The sequence below is a fragment of the Cardiocondyla obscurior genome, linkage group LG12 (genome assembly GCF_019399895.1).
Source record: "Cardiocondyla obscurior isolate alpha-2009 linkage group LG12, Cobs3.1, whole genome shotgun sequence".
NCBI lineage: Eukaryota > Metazoa > Arthropoda > Insecta > Hymenoptera > Formicidae > Cardiocondyla > Cardiocondyla obscurior.
The window spans coordinates 2644899-2669477 of NC_091875.1; the positions used below are offsets into that span (position 1 = coordinate 2644899).

Consider the following 24579-nt stretch of genomic DNA (forward strand, 5'->3'; position numbering starts at 1 on the left):
CGAATTATATTAACATTATACTTCGAATAATGAAAGAATTAGAAACAAAATGTATGACGTATTTTGAATAAGAATTTTAAAAAATGGTTAATTAAAAGCCAGTCTTAGCAAAAGATAAATATATAATGCACATTTAAATTAAAAAAAAAAAAAAAAAAAAAGAAAAATGCTGGCAGCTACAAAAGCGATGCAAATGAAAGACGTGTCAAGAGTCATTTACATTTTCACATTAAAAAAATGAGAGTTAATCAATTATTATTCTCCGCTTTGCGATCGTTTCCGGGTGTCGGGCATACGGTACGGCTATCAACTGTTTATATCATGAATCACGGGAGGAGAAAATTATTCGACGCCCGTAGCTAATTGTAATCACTTAATTACGTTACAACGCTTTGTTCGAACGTTTGCTTCGAGTGCGGGATCGCTGCGTTGACCGCAATCGATTATCTCGATTTGGTTGCGGCCGCGTGATTAGAATACCGATTAACCGTGATTAGACGTGACCGTGGACATTCCTGCCGCACGCAAATGCCTGTTGGTTACAATGGTGTCGAACAACAGTGTTATCTATACGGTGGGACCACGTATGTACGTGCGTGCGTGCGTTGGACCGTAAGCCCGATTATGCGCTTACCTAAACCGGCACCATGCACCGCAAACGAAAATTTCTGATGCTACCAGGGAAGGACGATATTAAATATTATCGTCGTGTTATATAATATAAGTTTAATTTGATTAAATTAGAACTATGTGCACGCTCCGCGTCTATGATCGACGACGTTTTATCGGTTCGAGAGACCCGATTACGAACTACAGAAGAAAAAGTAAAGCGACTTACCAATCTGCATTCAGCGGAGTTGTAGAGTTCTGCCGTTGGCTGTAACATAAAAGAACAATATTAATGTAGACGTGCTGAAAACAGTAAATGCTTAAACAAACAAACAAACAAAAATTACGCGTATGTATTTGAGTCTTTAATAAAAATAAATAAAAATAAACTTAATAAATTGACAAATTAAAAAAAAGAATTAATTCTCACCTAAGAGTTGCTCCGCTGGTGCAGGATACCCTTCCTGGGCCTCCTCCTCCTCTCAGAATGTCTGCGGGATGTCGGGCTGGTCCTTCTTCAATGATGGAGTATTATCTGAAACAAAAAAATTGCAGTTAATATTCTGTTCTGTTCGATGTATTATTCAGCGCGTACGCGTATTGTTTACGTCTTACCGCGCGCGTGTTTTGGTGCTGGGCGACTGAACGCACATTTCAACACTAGCACAGCTAGCTCGTACTGTCCCCCATACTCCCCGCGCTTCCCGCGCCCATACCCGTTCACTCCCGGACCTACGCAATGTCCTCCGCGCACTTTATCTTTCTCAAGTTCTTAAAAAACAAACTCTTAATGAAACGGGATGAGAATCCCGGTCGCGACGAAGAAGACGGGCGAGGTGCAGATCTCATGCTCACAGATTTGATCTGGAATTTTAATCCCTATAAGATTTCGATCGCGAAGATTGTAATTTCGATGCTCGCGTATCATCGAGCGCCGACGATGTAGCCCGATTTTTTTTTTTAATAAGATCTTATCTTAATGGTTATTCTTATGGGAAAAGAAATTATCTATACGTTCCTCAACTTTAAACGAATTACTGCAGGGTTTTATTCGCGACTAACGAGTTACAGGGAACAATAAAAACATTACAGTATTGTTCCTCTTTTCACATTTCTTTGTTAAAGTAAATCCTAGAACGGAACCTCGTTTAGAGCGGATCAAGTGATTTCCCTGAGAAACGCCGATGGAAGAAGCACGCGCGCGCGAAGTGGCGGGAAGACAGAAGGATTGAGTAACGGATCGACGAACGAGGTGAAAGAGAGGCTGTGCAGCAGGAGAAAAAGAGTGAGTGAGAGAGAGAACGCGAACGGAGAGACTAAGGGGATCGAGTATTAATAGAGACTCGGGCGACTGGAAGCCGGAACTGAGCAACGCGTACCTCCTTCTCCTTCTCCATCACTGAGAGAAAGAGAGAGGCCGCCTTATTTATAAACGGCGAGATAAAGCGCGGCTACGACGCCGTGAGAGGAAGCCGCTCTCGCACTCGTACTCGGCGGCCCGCGGCTCCCACGCTTCCACGGATGCATTACGTATGAGCACCTCGAGCGACTGCACCCCTGACGTAATGCCGACGGCGGATTTGTTTAAAAAAAAAAAAAATTCACGAATGCATTAATATTTGAGCAACAAACTTTCTCCCGCGACGATTACCCGCGGCACGCTTCTCAATAACGTCTTATCAAGTACCTTATGGACTGATGCGAATTTCCACTTTTCAAACGAAATTGTTTAATTAAATAGGAAACAATGGACGGTATCGAATTATGAAGGAATATTAAAGATTTCTTAGTTCTTGACGAAAATCAAGATGAAGAGTAGAATTCTTTTTTTAATCGCGAATTGGAATTTATCTCGCGAAAAAGTTGAATATAATACTAATGACAATTCAGTCATTTGAATAAAAATATAAAAATTAAAAAAAAAAATTTTTTTATTTTAATGTTTAATTACCTTTCGTTTTAAAGATTAAAATTTTTCATCGACGATTTGCAAATTTCTCGCTTAAAATGCAGTTGGCAAGAGTGCATCTAACGATTGTGAAGAAAGTTAGTCGAATACTGCGGTTAATTGCTAAAATACTTAGAATGAAAATTAGGAAATTAGAGAGCAGCGACGGTCGAGTTTTCTCATTTGCATTTTAAGAAGAAAACCTCTTCGGGGGGAGCGCCGGTGATGTCTCAGAGATTTCACGGCGGGGCGCGGTTGCATCCTCCTTAATCGCGATATCGAGTGAAATGGAAATCGTTCGGTGTGCCGTTTGGGGTTTCGAAACAATGCATTCTTGAGTTTCACAGCTCGGTATTAATTATGACGCGTTAATTTCCCGAGGCCCGTCCGTTCCGTTCGGCCGAGAGGTCTTATGTCATTAGCGTGTCATACTTTTCACTACGGACTCGCACTTTCATACCGGCAGTAATAGCGATTGAGGCGCAGATAAGCACGCGTGTGCATAACGGGCTCGCGGTGTTCTCAAGGCTGAAGAAAAACGCCGCTGTCTATGCGCGTACACACAGTGAGAAACGCAATTTATAGATAATGCACAATACAGTAACGTACCGTTAGGCTACAACCGGTACTCGGCCTCGACGTTACTTCATGCTAATGCCTTTCGCGCGCTTTTCGCCTATTAATCGACGGATTTTTTTGAAAATGCGAAGCGCCCGGCAAACATTCGCGTGCACGATGTTCCAATGGCGCATCGTTTCGGAGTCTTAATTATACAGATGGAAGTAAGGAAAATAGATGAGTAATTGTTCGAAATTGCGCGCGTCGACGAAAGAGCTTTTTCTAATCCCACCTCGATACGCAATTTAACGACGCGATATAAACGCGACGATACAGAGAAGAAATCAGACAGCGGACGCATTTTAATTCCGCGAGTGGAAAATTAAATCATAAATAATCGAGGGGCACGGTGTCTCGTGCCAAGTGTAAAACATTTACCTTGTGGTTGCTCCACCGTCGTACGATGCCGCCAAGACCTCCTCCTTCTCCTCCCTTCAGGTTCCGTGTTCCATGTCGTTGCACAAGACACTCACTCGCGAAAACGGAAATGTGATCGCGCGAATTTTTGCACGACACTTCCGCGAAATATGCGAAATTTTAATACGAATAAATACGATCGCGATCCATACGAATTGAAACACCCGAACGTAGACTGAACCTTACACCGCTTCTGATTCTGTAACAAAAAAAAGAACTGCGTTTAAGTAAAACAGTTTTCTGTAACGGCTAGAAAGAAGAAATAACGCGTGCGCTTTGTAACGTGTGGTATCATAAAAAGCAGTGTATTATCCCGCATTCTCAAGAAGACGATAAAAGTCATAAATAAATTCCACATAAATAATCGAGTAAAGTAAAAAGAGATTATGCAAATAGTACGAAACGGTAGTCGCGACAATTAATTAACTGCGCAGACAAACTTTCGATCGATTGTAAGGAATGTTCACGTTTAAATATAACGAAGATAACGCGTTATCGTGCAATTGAACTGCAATAAGGTGGCCTTGTGCCGGAAAAAAAAAAAAAAAAAACCGCACCGTAATACTCCGGCGCTACGTGTGATTACGAGAAAACGTTAATTAGTTGATCTGTGCTCATTGTATCTGTGCAGTTGTATGTAGCTCATTCTTGTAGGTGACACAAAAGAATTTAATTTAACCGAATACTCTTAAAATTAATTTCAACGGACGTGCCGGACGTTAAGCCTAACGCTGATTTGATGAATACAATTTATCTTATCTCGATCGTGAAAGTATTTACGTAATTTAATCGAGTGCTATTACTTCCTGCCGAATTTTTACGCTTTGAAAGGAATGAAATGCTGAGTGTGTGACTTCTGATAAAACCAAGCGCTCTCCTTTGTGACTATGGTGAATAAAAAGAAAAAGGAAAAAATTTAATGCGACGTAATTTTTCATTTTGAGATAAAAATTTTTCGAAGAAGAAAAAAATTAATGATGAATATTAATGAATTATTTTTATATAATTCTTATGTTTAAGTTTCATTTTTCAATTATGTAAAACGAAAGGAACAGGTATATTATTTCAGAAATATTATTCATAATGTTGTACACGCTATCTCGGTTGTACTTGTTACAATAGACATGTTCGAAATCGTAGACTATGTTACGGTTAGATATGCATCGATGAGATCTACGGCGGATTTATAAAGGGAGATCCGTTCATCAAGAATGCAATATCGAACAACTTCCGAAACAGGCAATAATCGTAGGAAATAGAAAGGAAACGGTAGCGAAACTTCCGCGAGCATTTAGAGAGAATGACAGAATACACGGAGGCCGGAACGAAAATAAAAATAGTCTTGTACATAAAAAAAAATATAAAAAAAAATAAAAAAAAAAAAAATTTTTTAATATATGCACATCCGCCATTGTACCAACGCCTTAAAAATCGAAGACACCGGTTGCCTTATACGACCGAGTGCAACGTGATTAATTACACATATGCGGAAAGGATGACGGGATACTATAGCGGATTTCCGAGTGAAATGGAAAATAAGCTCTCACATATAACGACTAATTAAATGGATACAAAAATCGCCTAACGAGATTCAAGGATGAAAAAAAATACATAGATAACGTTTTCTCATCAATTTACTTATTTCTAATTATTTTCCGACAAACAAAACACCCGCAATAAATAAAAAAAAAAAAAAAATTACGCGGTGTCATTCTTTCTTATAAAACCCTGCGAATAATTTAAGTTTACAATAATAAAGTGTATTTTGTTACGCAGCTTCCCTTGCGACTTTCTCGTTGCGCGGTTGTTTATGGGTCTAGCAGTCGCTAAAATTCATATGAACCACCGGCGAGCCGGAACAAACGCGCGGTAAATGACGCTGGCCGGCGCGCGTTAATAGCCTTCTTTTATTCGCGACGATGTTACAGCGCCGATTAGCTGTCCGCACGCGAATTGCCTCCACACTGGTACGCACCGCACGACGCGTATATGCCCAGCCGATATTTACGCGAGCGAATGCGTATGCACGCGACTCGCGAGCGCCGCGCAAACACACGTAGTCGAGAGAGAGAGAAAAACGTCTAACGAGCGCAACCAACGCCAACGATAAATCAATGTTGCGTAATCGAGAGGTTGATTTATGTCGCCCGACGTGTGCCGTTGACCCGCAGCTTCTTTTTCCTCCCCCTTTTTTTTTTCTTTGCGTATTTCCTCCCTCCCCCCACACACCCTGTCCCTCCCTCCCCCCTTTTTTTTTTTTTGTATTGGGACTTTTCCATTCCTATAAAATTTTCTAAAATGACCGAGCAGAAATGTACGACTCGGGCTGAATAGATCTCGCAATCGCGTGGCTTTTCTCGTTCTTTATGTTACATGTTAATATCTCAACGGTGGTCGACATGTCTCTCCTCGATAGATATTTCATATATGCACAGATTGCGTAGGACGTTTCGCAAAGCTTCGCGCGTTTCAAGAGCACGTTTTGTTACGCGGCTCCGTTTGCGTAACGATTTTCTATTGAAATTACTCCTTGTCTTTTATGTTATTAATTTTTGAAGCAAGAATATGGATAAATACAATTCGCGAACGGTCTTCGATCTAACTTTTATAAGAGAAGGCTTCGTTTCAGTTAAAAGACGCGAATCCGATGCACCGCTTTCCGCACGCATGTTGATAACGCGATAGTTTCCCGCATTGATTACCTCATCGCGTTCGGCTTTTCCAGCAGACAAGATATCTCGGAAACATATCGATACACGCCTAGCTGCCCACGTGCCTATGCCACCTTCGAGATACGCCAGAGAAAACACTATCAATAATGCTCACTCAGGTGTGACACTCGGTCGCGAGTTACGAGCAAGAGAGGAGATTGCTTTTGCTCTCAAAGAAAAAAAAAATTCACTTCTCTCTTTCGCGAAAGAGTTTTTAAAACTTACTATATATGCTCCTTCACAAAATCGGTTTTTATTAATCTAAATTTTCCTCAACCTACAAAAAAAAAAAAAATAATAATAATTAAAAAAAATTTAATTTATTGAAAAAAAAGGATCCATTATTGATTTACGTTAATCCTGCAGGGAGTTTCTTAGGAAATCACTTGATATTGTCTCGGTCGACGAAAATAGCATTAATGAACCGATCACCAGGTTGAATTGATATTACAGATTCAGGACGGCCGTTAACGCTACGTTTGTTAGTTTACTGGAGTATGGCGGGCGAGAACGAGCGGAATTTTAAGCAGAACGCGAATATCCATTCTAGTCACTCTGATATTGCTGTTATTCCACGCCGTTTAAATATTAGCCAGTCTATTGTGGTCATACCATAACGTACGAGTGTATTAAAATAAATCGCTGTACCTGAATATCATTAACAATATATATACACAAATATACAGGCCGGGCAGGAACGGGCGCAACAATATTTAATAAATCCTAGAACGTTTTATTTCTCAATAATCATATATCAAATAATATTAAATTCTTTAATTTTTTTTTATCGTTTAACCACGCTTTCCAGAATTATATTGTCTTACGTTTATAAATTTCTCGACTCACAATTTCTACTAAGCCGGAATAACGAAGGATTGAATTTTGGACGAAATTCTATCCGAAATACACACACGTACACTCGCACACACCGTTACTGTCCCCTTTCTCCGGGCAGGATTTTCTCTCGACATAACGATATAAGGCGCGCATAAGGTGAAGGTATCGATTGCGCAACGTCGATATTATGCAACCGAATCGGCTTCCTGCTGTTATCTAACCGCGTGGAATATAGGAACTCGGTGAAGACTGGGACACGATGATGACGTAGTTGTCCAAAGTTTTCTGCTTCCGCGATCGGCGGTGACCGCTCATCGATTTTACGTCACCGGTTCTATCAGGCCATAAATGGATTCTTACCGAAGGACGTAACGCGGCGAAAAATAATTTTCACGTACTAAATAGTTCGTAATAATAATCAATATATAAAGCTGATTATGGAAAGTAGGGTGCTCGTGCATAAAATTATTCTATCGTAACAGATATCTTGTTTCTTCTCTATATTAATAATAAATTTTATATAATATATGAATTGCAATTAATTTGATAACTTGATTATTTAACACGATCTGTATGACAGTCTGCGATAATATTTTATTTCAATGTTAGACGCGTCTGAGTCAAAATTCATGCACGAGCTTCGTGTCAAAAAGTCAAGAATCGGGTGACTGTATTCGGCGTTAAATGTAGCGCTAAATAAAGGTGAGAGTACACGCTTAGAAGTGTGTTGCGCCGTGCAATTAGCGCTAAACGTGACGGCCTGATCTTTCATTCAATTTGTCTAATATGCGCGCGACACGCGACTTAAGCACGAAATACAAGTCGAGGCGCATTTAGCGGCAAATGTGCTCCGAGAATACGGGGGGCATTATCTTACGAGCGTGTGCACCACGTGGTGGATTAATAAATTGTGCACCATGCGCGCGACAGTATCGAGCAATATCGACTCCTACCCAATCGAAAGGTCCTGCTACCGTGGAATGACACGCGGTACTAAAGCTCAAATCACACGGAACGACCTTTCGAACTTTCTTCTCGAAACAGTTGTTCGCCGTAAATTGACTTTGCTAGGAATTCGAAAATAGTGACGCAGGACATCTGGCTCAAATATGGTACGGCTCCCGATACGTGGCTCACTTATAGTACTCAATTGCCGCAACCTTTTTTTTCTTTTTTTTTTCACCGTCAAAACGGTACCTGTAATCTTTCCTTTAATATTTTTATTTTAAAAATATACAAAAAAAATGTGCCGAAATTTAAGTATGAGCCGCACCTAAGACATATATAACCGAGTACTTTACGCATCAACGATGAGTTTCTTTCGCAGATTATCCTTGATTAACGTCGAAGTTTCGGAGCCAAGGGCGTTTTTACCGATAATTTCGGAAAATTCTCCGAGCGAGATAAACCAGGGGAATGCAAGTTTATCTCGTGCTGTTCGATATCAACTTAAGAAATCACCGTGCGAGCATTTTGATCTCTGAACTCGAGGTATTGTACCTACGGTGTCGCCCAAGGCTACCTACGGCAGGGCGATAAATGCGCGATTTATGTGCGCTCCGGCGATATTTGTTGCACTCGCACGTGTCACAACTTGCCGCGGATTGCATCAGCGGCACTTTCGAGCGTTGCTGCGGCACGGTAGCCCATTGTTGCGTACCTACCGCGTATTATCGTATGGCACGCACGATCCGTTTCCACTTACGATCACCCCGTTACTTTCATCGCGCCTCGCCCATACCTCTTCGGTCAATCCGCCGCTCGATCGGCCGCGGCGATGGGAAAGGCACACGTCGTTTCCCGGCGCAACAATAAGTACAAGGAAGTTTTAGCACGTGGGATTATTATACGTATTAAGAAGCTTAACGCATCTCGGATGTTTGCGCGCAAACTGCAGTTTCCTAGTTTCTAACTCGGGCTCTAAGCTTTTAATTCGCGAACTCGCAACTTTCCGGCGTTAAACCGCTCGATAAACGTTCGGCTGATAACGCGATTATATGTATTCGGAATACGGATGTGATTCACAAGGTCAACGATACCTTTCGAATCAACTCAGTCCTCGTTGACTTTCATGGACTTCCCCGATTTGAGAAAATAAGCTGGCGTAAATTTCGATCTACTACATTTTATGTTGCGCTCGCTGCCGCGTATGCCGTGCTTTGTGCAACGGTAATGGTTGAATATCTTAGAATTTTTCACGACCTGACCCGCGGAACGGACTCCTCACAGGTGAAGGCGCGACGAGGCATGGCGCGTCCCGGAAGTAGGTGCGTCCAACGTAGTTCCTTCTTTCGAGGCCAGAAGGTTCCTAATCGTTCGCGATCACTATTGTCGTTACTCGCTCGACATTAGCAACCGTGTTTCTCGTTATCTCGTCATGCTCGCACGTCGACCGGCAAATGTAAATAAATAAAAATAAAAAAAGAAATAATAATAATACAAAACCCGGAAAAGGAAAACTTATCTTTTAAGAATAAACGTACGGATGGGTATCACACGTAAACCCACAAATGTGACGCAATCTAATTATTCTCTCATTTTTCCAGGAAGTTACGCAACGTTATGGAAATATTGCGAAACAAACTTGAAAGTTTGAACCTTAAATTTTTTCCACGGAAATAATTATTGATTCCGTTCGAGAAAAAAAATTATTTTTTTTTTTCTTTTTGAAATTATATTTAAATCACCCTTTTTTTCACTCGGACTCGTTGATCTCGGGATTTAACGGCGATGCAATTAATTAGGTATCACGCTAAACGAACGTAGAGCCAAATACGCTAGCTGGAAAAGAAAAGAGAGAGTGTCTGAGGACGGACGAGGTGCGCACAGAGGGAGAGGAGAAGTCGTTCGTAATCTGTGGGAGAGGACGAGGAGGCAGCCAGGCATGTCCGAAGGAAAGGAAGCTCCGCGGACCTCAGTTCCGCTCGTTCTCGTCTTCCTATCCGATTCTCTCTTTCTCTCTCTTTCTCTTTCTCTGTCTCCACCTCCAACGTAAGTGCTCGTACGAGCGACTGATTTCGAGCCGAGTGTACTACGACGGCCGCCTCGTCGCCCGCTCGCCAGAACGTGGGCCTGGCAGTGTGCGTGTGCGTGTGCGTATGCACGAGTGTGCCGCACGTCCGCAGAAGCGACACACTCCGCTACCTCTCCTAGGGCACTTACCTTTTCCCTCCCCCCCCCTTACCCCCGCAATCCTGTGGGACGCGAGGACGATTCGTTCGAGAGATCGAACACGTCCAATGTTACGCACGGGGACTCGGGTCTACTCGACAATTCGAGCCAAGCCTCGACAAGCATTTCGAAAATCTCAGGGGTCCTGATTGAAAGACATCGGTGTAACACGAATCAATTGGACGATCTCTTGACACTTGCGAATCAATTATTTCACGACGTCGTCAACGAAATGCGTTGCGTATGGAAACTGATAAAATATTTATTCAACGAGATTGAGTATAAAAAGAAATCCCTTCAAAAAAAAAAATTGCTTTTCTTTTCTATAATAGTTACAAAAAGTGCGTGTGATTAATGAATTATAAATAATTCAACACTTTTTCTTAAACGACCGTGTGCATAAATTAAATTTGAATTATAATTATTATACGAAAAAACATATTTAAAAAAAAATAAATAAATAAAAAAAACTACATCGCATTTCATTTGCGATATATAATGAATGATATATACTTCGCGATATAAACGACTTGTTTATGCTTCGGCAACCCGTCGCTTGGCGCTCAACCGCGATCTTGTCCGTGTCCGGAGCGGGAAAATGTTAATTTGCATAAATGATCGAGGGATCTCCCCGTATCCCGGAAAACGGGCGAACGCTACGTGACACTAATGCCGTCTTTCGCATAGTAATCGAGGAAGCGATAGTTTCCTGGAACGCGGGCCTTCTCTTTAATCGGTAATTCGACTCTCGGTAACACGACACACTTGTCGGAGATATTCAACGCATGTATTTATGTCATAAAATTGTAATCGAATATTTTTGCCAACAAACTATTTATATCTTATTTCTATTTAAGAGCCGTCAGTAATTTGAACTTCCTAAAGAATGCCAGACGCTCGATACTCGATCGCATCATCAAAGAGGTTCACTAAAATTTACTCCCAACTACTAATCCCGAGCAGTTTGAACGCTTCCAATACCAAAATAATCTTAAATAAACCTTTTACCATTACGCCTTTCGAAACTGATTTTCTCTAAAATTTTCTAGCTCACTTAGATCGCCGTCCCTTCATCTTTTAAGTCTAATCTTACGTGCTGTCATCTACGATTTTTATACGTTTATTTTCCCTCGTCTCGTCGCCCTTTTCGCGTGGGCAGTGTCCGTTTACGTACATTTTTGCGTTCGTACGAGTCGCGCGAAGAAGAAAGCATAAAAGAGGATGAAAAAGAAATGGGGAGGGAGAAAGAAAGAAAGAGAGAGAGAGAGAGAGAGATCCCGGACGCCTGCATCACCGAAGAATGCCGTGTAATGATGCTGCACATCCGGGACGACGGTTAAAACACCCTTCCCCGCGCTCTTCCTCTGACCACCTTCTCGCTGCCGTCGTCATCGTCGGCGTTCTCCACTCTCCGTCCTTTCTACTTTGTGCGTCCTCTCGGCTTCCGAGACGCTTCTGTGGCGCAGGCCGTGTGGCCGAGAGAAGCGCACGGTGGCGTAATCGCTCTCGAGGAGAGGCTGCTCTCTTCCTCCGGTCGCGATGCAACGCCGACAGGCGAGAGGCAGAGAGAGGAGGAGACCGGATTCCAGTAAAGATCTCGTCATCGTTCTTCGACACACAATCAACGGGATGCTGCACGCGCCCGGTACCAGAACCCACCCCGATACGGTCGTACCAGCCGAAATTACATTGTAATATAAAATTAAATAATCGCCGCGATGTGAAAATCTGTAGATCGAGTGTAAAGATATATCGCCACCTTATAAGTAACCTATACGTCACCTAAATTAACCTGACCGAAAGTATTCCGCGCGAACTCTTCGCTTCGCAAATAATCACATTTTTTTATAGGGGTTTATTAATCGCAGAAACCAATTCCGATGTTCAGCCGATAATTATTAGCCGAACCTTCTTCTCGCAGATTAACGTGTTGCAAAAAATCTTATGACAAATATTATGAGAAGGTTTTACATTTATATGTAATATTTTTTTTTTTTTTTTTTTTTTTTTACATTTCTAAATTTGCTAAATTAATGCGAAACTTTCGTAAGAGCCGATGATTCTTGAATGCGATCGCCGAAAATAATTTGATAACGATAAGAATCGACACTTTAAGTGGCGGTCTAACTGCATTACTGTTAATTTTTATCTTTCGCTCTCTATAATAATAATGTTCAAAGTAGATGCCTGGATGGGCGTTCCTGATATATCATTTAAGATACAACGACGTTTGTACGCGGAATGAAAAATGACGTGGAAGAGGGCATTACGGGAAAGGAGCATCAGCGACTTCACTGTTGTTGGGGGTTGTTGCCTTTAACTTGCCATCGGATGTAACAAAAGACGACGGGAGAGAGGAAAAATTTCAACGAGGGTCGCAAAGGCCTCTGCCTGGCTCCTTTTCCCGTCAGCCCTATATTCCACTTGTTGCCTAACTTTGTCTGGTTCTCGTCTTACGTGACGGGCTTTTGAAAATCGAATCGTCACGGTCGCTCGCGGACGGAGAAAATGTTTTCGTTCGCTTTATGCTATCCCCAGGGAGGGAGAAAAAACTAACCCTCGTGTGGTAAATCTTAAGAAAATCAAAGAGATGCGACATTAAATATCAAAAACCTTACTTAATAAAAAAGATCTTCAATTAGATGCACGATCTATAATGACGCCAGTTATAGCGATAAATTGGTTTCTTCAAAAGTCACGAAAACAGCACGTGATTCATATTAAATTCTCGCCGGATGCGAGTTACTTCATAATGTTACGCGAGTACATGCGAAATTTCTACGGAATCGAAAGAGTGACGCTGAAAGCCAATTGCGAGAAATGAACGGGAAACCGAGATTTAAGAAGATTTAATAAATTACTCACCGCAACGATAAAGCTCCGCTGCATGGCGCCGGGAAGGAAAAAACGCGAACTTTGGTCGATGACGAAGCCCCACTTACTGCAGATTCGTCCGATTATGTAAAATTTCCCAGATCTTTAAAAAATAAATATTAATTTATTATTACATTGCATATTAATTACAGCGAGATAAAAAAAGAAAAAAAGGTCAAAGTACGAGAGTTGACTGATTAATTGACTATGTCGTACCGACGAAACAAACAGTTTCCAATGTCGGGAATAAAATAATTCGATTAAATTAAATATTAATTCGACGGGTACATCGCGAACGATTTAAATCACAACAAAGCGCCTTCAGGAGAAGCGAGAAATTCCGGTTAGAATCGACAACAATCGATCGATAAGCACGGCGAATTATATTCGTCCGCGGGTAGAAGACCGGCTACGGCCGGTCGACGCGCGTAGGAATTTAATTTGCACGACGATACCGCCGCTTAATTTCGCCGTCCAAAATTCCGAGACGTTCAGAAACGCGTAAATAGAACGACGATTGTCTCTCTTCAAGGAGGGAACTTTAAATACTGCTTAGTATACGGCGACGATGACGTTTCGTAGTTATTTTTGCTATTTGCTCTCCTTACTAATTTTCGGAAAATATTCCAGTTACAAGAGCCTCGATCGGGACCGAAAATTAATATCGCCGAAATAGGTTCCTAAATTAGCTCGAATTCTCAACTAAATTCATAGGCGCTTCGAAGCGGCCTTATTAAATTCACAATCTCCAAAGTCGTTTGGTAGACAGTAATAATAGTTATTATTGTAGGGAACGCAACTATTTTAATATAAAATCGCGTTCAAAACAAAATTTTCGTAATTAGACTAACTGAGGCATTAATAAAAACTATGTATATAAACCTCTATTACACATTTTATGTAATATGTGCTCATGTAATTCTGTAATGTGTTACATATATTTATTTTCAACACATACGCGTACATAAATTGGAAATAAAAAATGTGATAAAAACTTTGAGCAAAAAAGAAAAAAATTGTGATAGATAAAAGATAAAAAAAAAGGCAATAATTAACTATTCAGGCGTAAGTACGATGCCAGTGGTACGAATTAAACCTGATCGATTGATGGAAAAATATCGCTCGCAGGAGCTCGTCGAAATAAGGTAAACATTTTAATGATTACGTTACGGCGTTTGGCCAAACGCGTCGCACCTGTACGCGTGCACCATTTTCCTTTTTCCACTTTTCCTTTTTTTTCAATACGATCGCATCCCGATTACACAAATTAGTCTTCCCGAGGCGCACTGCCGCCGAGAGCAATTCGCAGTTAGGCTAATCGACGCGCTCATAATCTATGTTCTTGTTGGCTCAACAGCCATAATAAGCCCGCGATTACCACAGTGATAATATACCACGCGTTTCCTCCGATTACTTACAACGTCGCTCATTTCAGTTTTCTTTTTTTCGTGTCTTTTTTTTACACTCGTCCCTACTATATTTTTTTTTTTTTTTTTTTTTTGTCCCACTCTAGCGTTCTTTCATTTTCTGTGAAGCCATTTACTTCTTATTACCTAAATCTAAAACATTAAATTTATTTCCCGAAGCGGAATAAGTATTTTTAAACGTATCTCTATCGATCCTTAACTTCCTGTATCTATTTCTCCACGCCTCCGTCTTGTTCCTTTTTCACCGGCGGCCCGTCCGGCGCCACGACGTTACAGCTCCGCCATGCCGGTGCAATAAATTGCATATCGCCCTCATTAGGCTCGCTTTCCACCGTTTCTCATTCGCGGTGCTCGCTTTTGCCGCACGATTATTACTGGGATTAAAGCAGATTCCCGCGCGCGATATGCCCCGTGGAATAATGTTTCTGACGTTTCCAGCGCGGAAACACTATTTCTTAACTTATCGGCGTAATGTTGCACAACGTTCGATCGTTATCACAAATTATTACGTATCGAGTTTAAATGGCACTGGGAGCCATTCGAAATATTAATTTCGCGCTTGCCTAATTGGAACGGGATTCGCGCGGAGTCGATTAAACAAAATTTACCGCCTTCACGATTAAATTCTTCATGTCTAACCCAATTATATTTAAAAGTACAAGTCGCGACTTGCTCACCCAACTGATTTGACGAAATAATCCCGATAACCCTTCTGTGTCTCAGTTACCTATTTTAACCAAGATTTTATTATTTAAAAGCAAATTTTAATTCCCCCTTTTTTTTTAGTAAATTAATAAACATTTTCAAGCAGTAAAAAATTTCATGCATCACATATTACATAAGATATAATATATAATTTTGAAATCATAAAACAAGACGTCTCAATGCACAATAAATGTAATCTCTCTCCTCGTCAGGCTCGCACAGTATCAAATACCGCGGAAAATAAATGGCTTAGTTAGACGCGTCTTGATCTCTGCGACTCGTTACGTAATTACACTTCGCGACTTGATTATATTTCCCCTTGATTTCCATGCACGCGGGGTCGTATCTCTCACGCGCTGGAAGACACATTTCGGACCGAATCACCGAATCAGCGGTAAATATATATTTAAAGAAACCGCAATTCGATTAATTATACGCGACATAATTCGAGCGCGAGCGTTTGCTTGCCGATGTTTTGTGCAGCGATTCGACTGGAATTTAAATTGAAAATACCCGTCAAACTTGAAGTGTTACTGAAACGAATCTCCGGGTGACCGCGTCGCTCGGAACGGATGCGAAATCGAAGGGGGGTCCTGTAACAACGATCGCGTTTCAGTTCGATGGAGGTAATATCGCGGGAGAGCCGCGCGGTGTGCTGACCGCCTTCCCTCGCCACGCTTTTCTCCCGACCGATGTGCGGTGCGGTGCCGCAAACACCAATATGTCCGGTCAACACGGAATTGGGTTACCTGCCTGTCTGCCGCGGCCTGCCCGGAGATTGCCATAACTCCGTTGTATTACCGTAATCGATTATATAAGTTCGGCCTGCGTGCATTTACGCGCCCGCAAGCGAACCGCGCCATTCGCCACGGCGTTTGAAGCGCGTGTGAACGAGCCTTCAGGCGAAGGAGAGACACTTTCTCTCCAGATCCTGGGTTTACATTATCAGCACCGATACGCCAATCGGACGCGCGTTGTATCGAAAATTACGTAAACCGCGTGTTCAACGAAAAAGTAAAATGTGAGACGTACAAAATGAAAGCTCTCTGTAGAGCGTAAGATGTATTTTCTTTCTTTCTATTTTTTTTTTATCCAGTTTCCTCCGGACGACTCTTCAACGCGACTCAGTGTTCGAGAGGTACTTTTCACAGATCCGGAAAATTATTGATATATGTTGAAAAATTGACTTGCAATATAAATGTCAATAAATTAAATTTTATATCAAGTTTTCATTGATATAAAAAAAAATATATATATATAAATCTCGTTTTCAATAAACCTAATTAATAACTTCCTGAAAGTACTGTAATAATTTTCTATACGCTAATACATTATTTAAACTGTATTATTTTTTTTTTCCTATTTCTCCACCGAGCGACGGACAGGCGCGCATTTGAAACGGCGCAAGATATGCGAAAGCGCGTGCATCGCGCTGCAAAATCAATACAGACCTACTATAAATCCTGGATCCGCGATCTCTTCCGCGATCGACGCGAGAGTATCCCGATTAACGGGAGACATGGTAAATCAGCGAGAGCGTCTATAAATTCACGTGATATATATCCACCGGAAATTATATCGACCACGTCCCGACGCCGACTTCCAGCACCGGCGAATCCTCGCCGAGGTTAAAACTGAAGATTAGAAAATTTGCTGATATATCCAGCTATTCCGTACGTTGCTTCGTAAGAATTCAGTGAATTACCACGCGGCCGCCTCGCCGTTGCCCAACGCTCCCCTGGACCTCCTCTCCTTTGTTCTCGAATCCTTCCGCGATGCTCGCGCACGGCACTTGCGACAACGCGGGTACGCTGCGGCAATGATCGCGCCGACGATCGCGCGACATTCGGTGCGACTTACCCAACGCATTAACTGCATCCGACGCTCCCGTTAACGAGCATTACCATTTAACGCGAAAGACTCACGACCGCGCGCGATCCGCACGACGCTCGCGACGTAACGTACATTTTCGTAATGGCCGGAATCACGAGCTTCGGGGTGAACTTGAACAGTGCAGAAGTACAGCGGCAATTTCACACGTCAGCCGCCACCGCTGCCCGCCGCAGCCGCCGATGCCGCTACGTGCACCGCTCTAATTTCTACTCATATATGTATATCGCCTTTAACCTCACCTTTTTTTTCTTTTCTACTCTTAAAACAACGCTATTTCGCTCGTCGTACGACGGACTATACTGAAAACGTTGAAAAGACAAAAAGAAAAAAAGAAACAAAGCAAACATTTCTGCACATAACCTGCACATAAATAAAACATGTTTCATTTCGTATCATTTTCTAATCAATCAATTACGTTTAAAGAATTCATTGGGCAACGAACCGAATTATTCCAGTTTGTACTTTCGCGTTGAATCAACAGCGACCAACCCAAATTTAGATACGTGCTGTGGTAAAACGTTCTACTTGCCGTTTTAATACTCCAACGTATTTGCGATAAGAAACGTAGTCACGAAAATGTCCCGCGTCGACGATCGCGGGCCGCGTAAAAGCCTGGGCGAGAATGGCACGTCGATTTCGTTCGTTTTCGAAGTCTCCCACGCGCGTCGTGCGGCTCTGATTAATTCCTCAAGCGTGGAGAACGATAAATAATAATCCACGCGTCAAACGACACCTAGGAGCACCGGCTAACGAACGGGGAACGGGAACAGGCGAAGGGGAGGAGAATTCGCGGGACTGTATAAATGCCCGGATACTGTGATCTATCGATCCATCGATCTTTACTTGCGGCTTGGCCTTTCGAGAAAAGAGCCGTGCCGACGCCGGCTCGCTTCGTCCTCTCTCGCTTCGACGATAACCGCCCGCGGGATAAATGCTAGCTGCGTGTTAAAGTTCATCCTGTCGTTATTAATCCTCGATCATCCGCAAGGATCACTCGCAAAGAGACTCTTTTTATATCGCCGCTCGTGGAAACGGCCGCGATCTACGTGCCGAAGGGACCGAGTACGCCGCCTTTTTATATCACGCTCGTGGGAAAAAAAAAAAAAAAGAGAGAAGAAAAAAAAAGGAAGGCGCGACATCCACGCGGACAGGTGGCGACGTTTAATAATAATCAACACGACGGATATTATCTCCGATATTTTTTCACGCTCCTCTTGCATCTTGCCGCGAGGCCGCACCCGCGACCTAAGTGATTTCCGTCACGCGCGAGATAGACCGCGGGGCGACGAGGGAAAAAGAGATAGCGCTATCCGATCAGCAACGGAGAACCGGATATTTTTGTATCTTTTTACGAGAAGAGTTATTAAGCTTTCAGCCTTCATTTATTTTATCGTCATCTCCGGCAACCGTTTTCGCCGGCGTCGACTGTCTCTCATTGTCGTTATACGCGCGCTTATTTTCCTCCTTACCACCCCCTCCCAGACAATAAAATTTATATGCGATTGGCAGAATTTATATACACGCACTTGAACATTATATATGCATGTATTACGTTTTTATATACATTTATATGTCAATATATTATTTAAGGGATATACTTTTCATAATTTCCATAAAGTTCTCAAAAGGATTAATTAATTGAGACGGGATTTGGCCGAAGGTCCGCACAATCGCCGATACATTTGGAATGTCCAAATCTTCGTTTCTATTATATAATTAAAGTTACGACAACAACTTTCGTTAAATGATTACAGCGAGCATCGTCGGGCTCTTTCTTTCGTTTGGAAAACAGGATTGACCAGATTAGGGTTAAATGCGCGAGACGTAGCGTCCTCGTTCCCTCCCGCCCGATTTATTCCGGCCCTCTCGTCCCCGTCTTCCTTCTTCTTCTCGGTCTTTCTGCGGTCTCCCGCGATTTCTAATTGGGCAACGCAATTTCCTTTCTTCGCCTCGCGCGAGAAATTCCCGGATTGCGCCAGCGTCGCCACCGCGAGATTACTAAACCGCTGACAACGTTCGATGTTCTGGCGGTCACAACAACAAACAAGAGCCGCCTCGCACAATCGCTGCGAGAGACGGCGATATTTTAATTTCTGTTCCCTCCCTTCTTGTTCCGTATAATTGCCGTGTTTTTCAGCACGGAAAGACGCTACGAAAATATCGCGACATTTACATCTGCAGCTTGATTTAATATCCTGAACATTGTAGCAGCAATAAACGATTAAACGGAGTGGCAGTACCAGACTATATATATATATTTTTTTAGTTTAGTTATTCAAAACTCTTCGCTATATGCAATGTGTATAAATATATTGTTCACAGCTCTAATCAGTTGTATTTGACATACTGTCAATTACTACATTTTAATACTTTAGCCTTTTTCTTTTTCTTTCTATTAAAAAAAAAAAACTACACGTTTTATTTTTATTTTTATTTTTTTTCACGTCTTTCGCACTTACGTTTAGTAAAAAGCGATTAATCATAAGAGCAGGTATACGAGGCGGCAAGAATAGAAAGAACTAGATTTTCCTGCTTCCTCTCGCGTGAATGATGCACAATGAAGCCGTAGATTCCTAGTCGGGTTCTTCATATTTACGTGCGAACGGCCAAAGAAAAGAAGCTGGCATTAAGATTCTTTCTTTCCTGCTGGGATCGGAAAAGTATCTTAAAAGCCGATTTAAAACTTTCGGAAAACTGAACAATAAATAAGTTAAAATATTTTTAACACGCGTATATAAATTTTGTTCTTATCGAGGAAATATGCAGCCCAGGTATGTATAAGAGATTGTCAAAAGATAATTACAGGTCCAGAATTAACTAACCACAAAAATATGCTGCGATCTTCTTTCCGTGTCATTATGAAAAAAATTCGGTAAAGATTAAATTTTTAACAAAATCTACGGCTTACTTACATAAATGACGACTTACATAGTTCGGTATCTGTCGCGCAGTTGAAACTTTTTTGATGAAACTATTATAAAACTTTGAGGACTATAATAAAATCTATTTTAAAAGAACGAATAGTAAATGCGTGTCTTTTCAAACTTTCAAATGGTCGTTATTAAAAGAATAGATTTTGACATGAAAGTTTCCAAATAAATTACCTTCGATATAAAGAAGTTTTGAGAAATTAAATGTAAAATGTTTAAAAAACTGTAACAAGCTGGAAGTTTGACAAGTGTTAAATTCGGGCTACTTTTATTTTCGTAACAATTTTCTTTTTTTTTTCCTTTTTTTATTTTCCCCTCTTTTATTTTTGCAACTTTCGAAATTTAATGCGTGCCCTTCGGCAACTTCGCTGGATTCGAGAAGTTTGATAAATCTTCGGGCGCTTTTTTTATTTTCATCGCTCCCACTTTTTATTTCTATCCCACTCGAACGTATCGAGGGAGCTTCGAAATGAAATGCATACTCTTCGAGGAAGTCTCTCCGCGGTCGTGTAAACACGCTTGCAAAAGAAATGCGCTCTGCGTGGGTGCCGGCATGTATATTCGTACATGTTTTTCTTCACATTCCTCGTTCTCCTTTTCGCCTTCAGGGTTCCGTTTCGTCGATCCCTTCCGCAGGAATTGAGGAGCTGTGGGCGATCGTCAAGGGAGCGGGGGAAGGAAGCCATAATCCCGAAAGGAAGAAAGGAGAAGTAGACCGGACCCTCAGTAGAAGCAAACTTGTCGAGCGCCATGCAGGTAGCTTTTGGAGGACGCCCACAAACCTGTTTTTCCTGTTATATCTTGAACCAACTTATATGAGCACCAAATTCTATGGTGCCGATCATAGCGTGCTTTTTTCTCCAAGAATGCTATGGTACACCACACAAAGTATGGATGTTTCTGATTACCCCGTAGCACCGCGCTCTGCGATCGCTTTTACATCGGTAAGTGCTAATTTTCGTACACGAGAGTGGAATCGAGTGACTTTACAAATACATGAGAATAAAAGAACCCGAAGTATAACATCAGTTCACAGTAATATTAACATTTTTTTTATTATTTACTTATGTAAATAGAATCTTTCTCAATTGTGAGACGTTTGTCCGAATTTGTGGTTTTTAAAACTTCCAACTTGTTGCATGTCTCGCTGATCTTTTTACTAGAGAGTAAAAGAAAGTAGAAAAATATTACAAGACGTTGTACACGACCAACGATATATACACTCGAAAATTAGACCGTTATCGTAACAAGGTCAGGGTTTAATACAGATTAAACGTAGGTTAATATGGTTACATGTCGCAACGAGAGATCTTCTTATCTCCAAAATTATTAAAAAAAAAATACGTTTATTTTGGTAAACAGTAGGTTTTTCGCGAAATCATAGAACATATGTACTTATCATTTGCAATAATAATCAATGCTTTAAAAGATATCGATTTGATAACCAAAAATATTAATCCGTCCACAATCTTTTTAAATAAGTAGTGTAAAAAGAAATGCAAGAAGTAGAAAACACCAATTAAAATCAGCTTAGTGCTAAGATAAATCCGAATTCTGTTCATTTGAATAACTCACGTAAATCGAGCAACAACGGTTGCAAAGCCCCTTTTTTCCCGCTGAACACGGCCATTATCTTGTCTCTCAATATAACGCTCGTATGACCTGACACGTGAACTTGCCACAAAACGCTATCGCATTTTATTTTGATATAAAAGTTGTATATAATTATTTTTTTAAATTACTCTTTGAATACCAACTGTATTCATAAGCTAATTGTTCAAATATACACTATGCTACTCAATAACTAATGTAACAATTTTATCTCAAGATGACTGATCAGCTTTCTTCAGTAATTAACAAAAAAAAAATTGTACATGTTGCTAGATCGAAAAAGTATTATTAAACCTAACGTTCGAAGGCTCTCTCAAGTCATCGTTACGCGTTTACTTGACGCTACCGCGTTTTTTCATTAAGGAAGAAACCACTCGTCCACGCTCGTCGAGGGATCTCGTTCTCCGATATGAGTCACTTGGCGATTTTTATCCGTCGCGACATTAAATAGAATAAAGTAAGGATAGGAATCTGAAAAGCCAGAACCACGCGCGCCGCGCGTGGCAACGCATTGTCGCATTTTTTTCGCGTTCCGCCGCAAGATAAGCGCCGATGTGGCGGCGGGATGTGTCGTTGAAGGGAGGAGAGGCGCGGGAGAAAAACTTGTTTGTTCCGAGATTATGGCGGATTAATAAATTCGGTCGGATCAACAACGGCGTGGTTGAAATTGATCAAAGCGGGCAATTTTTTTGTTCGAAATCCATCGACTAACAGTTTACGAATGTTCACTCGGCGCGGCTTTTATTATTACGTCCAAACCGTTCCGGTACCAGCTTTACTTCATATCCCCACGACGGACAAGCAAACATTTCGACCGGTTTAAAATTTTTATATCGCGTTTATGTTATCTTTCGCTTATTTCTCCCTTCCAATATTTCTCACTATAAGTGTTGTCTTAACAAGCATTTCTCTCCCTTTCCTTCCCAGCGATCTGACGTTTGTTTCTTTTTATTTCTTTTTTTTTTCTTTCTTTTTCTTTACTTCCTTTTCATAAGTTCGAGGTGCGACGCGTTTCGCTATATCGTCAGCGGACGAATTTGTAAAATAACCGGTTACTGACGGACTTTTGTATAAGTAGGGTGACAAATAACGAAATAATAGGAAAAGTGTTGCGAGTGTTCGCAACAAGAGCGATTATCGCGCTGAAAAAAGAAGCTTAAATTGGAGGTAGCTTAAGATAATGAGCGTTTTCCGCAACGCATTATTTGGTAAGACATTTAGAAGTCTCTTTAGTATTCAAAATTAGACGTGTGGTCTTTTCTTTTTATCGCGCGGATCTAAATATTTGCAACAAACAACAATTACATTTGCTTTTTTCTTTCTTTCTTTCTTTCTTATCGATACGGCAATTGCTATCAATTTCATAGTAAAGACTCGATTTGCATTCGAGCATATATTATCTATTTACGTAAACTCAGTCAGTCATTAAAAATTTAAACTAAAAATTGGAATGTTAATTTTGACGCTTTTTTCCTAGAAATTTTTTTCTATTTTCGATTCTTTGCGATAGAAAGTTATAATTTATTTAAAATTGTTTCGTGACAATGAGATACGTAAAATGTCGATGGACAATTGTTCGTACGTCTATTTTTTCTCTCCAATTAACCATCTTATCTCGCAGTTAAGTAGCACATTTTTATCGTAAAATTAACGCTTTTGCGAGTGTTACCCGCTTCGAATAATTTTCTTCTGCGATATAGTCATCAATATATTAATTAATTTAATTGCTGTGTCTCGCTTAGTTTCCCCAAGCCAAAATAAGTATACAAAAATTTAATCAAGTTCACACATATTAAAAAAAAAGAATCAGAACAAAATAAGAAATCCATTTGCAAATAATGAAATATACTCACAAATTATCTTAACATTGAAAATATTTTAAACTAAAAAAGACCTCGTTGAAAAAAAAAACAAGAAAATTATTTGCTTAGCTAGAGCACACATGTGTGACTTTTTCTGTGATATCCAGATTCATCTTCAAGAGTCATGCGAAAAAACAAACCTAAACAAGTCTCGAAAGTCATAAGGTCGTGCTTTGCAAATGCATTTCGACGGAGACCACCGTGGACGCGATCGGAGTCGAGATATCGGCTCAGTTACGAGAAGCACGATATTGTATCTAATATTCACCTTACCGTGCATATGGAGGGGGCAAATCGATCGGGCTGGTGGACCTTGTAGCCGCTGGCGGGCAGCGTTTTCCACGCGGGAACTCGGTGACCGTTCTCGGCTTTTCGTCCAAGTCGAGCGGCGCTAACAGCCGTATCCTTTGAATCTCTCCATCAGCGTAAACGTGCCGGCGTACTCGTCGGGGCGTGCGCGAGAGCGCAGGCGAGCCGGGCGGTCGTGCAACTAAGTTCATGCAATTCCGGGCGAGGAAGAAGGAAATGGAAGGTCATCGTGTGGCCAGGCGCGCCGGCTGCTTCCATCCGTCTTGCTTGCGCGTTACGGGCAAGTGGAAACGATCGGCTGGGGTTAACTCGACGACAATCACGATTCGCGATTACGAGGCAGCCGCGAGGAAGTCGGTCGGAGGGTATCTCGCTCGCTCTTTCGTGCTCTCGTTACCGCTCCCCGCATCCGTACGTCCCGACTTCGCGATGCCCCCCACTCGACTGGCGTGACGGTAGTTCGATTATTTCCCGTAGCGCCGTTGGCAATGGCGCGCTGCCATTGGCGTACGTCGGCAGCCAATGAGCGCCGACCGACTCCACTTGTCGCGTCGTCGCCGCTCGCGCTCAGTCGCGCCAACAACGGTCGACCGGCTGAACCAAGGGTGAAGTGGGGGCGGTGTAGAGCCGCTCGTCTGGCGGCAACCTTCACTCGAC

General features: G+C 41.6%; 1 long non-coding RNA gene across 1 annotated transcript; it reads right to left on the bottom strand.

Moving 5' to 3' along the window:
* Positions 1–324: 324 nt before the first annotated feature.
* LOC139106818 (uncharacterized) lies at positions 325–24358 on the bottom strand. Its single transcript, XR_011546431.1, has 5 exons — positions 23887–24358; positions 13177–13288; positions 3554–3791; positions 1040–1144; positions 325–877 (listed from the first exon to the last, which is right to left on the bottom strand). It is a non-coding gene; the product is annotated as an uncharacterized lncRNA (long non-coding RNA).
* Positions 24359–24579: the final 221 nt, after the last annotated feature.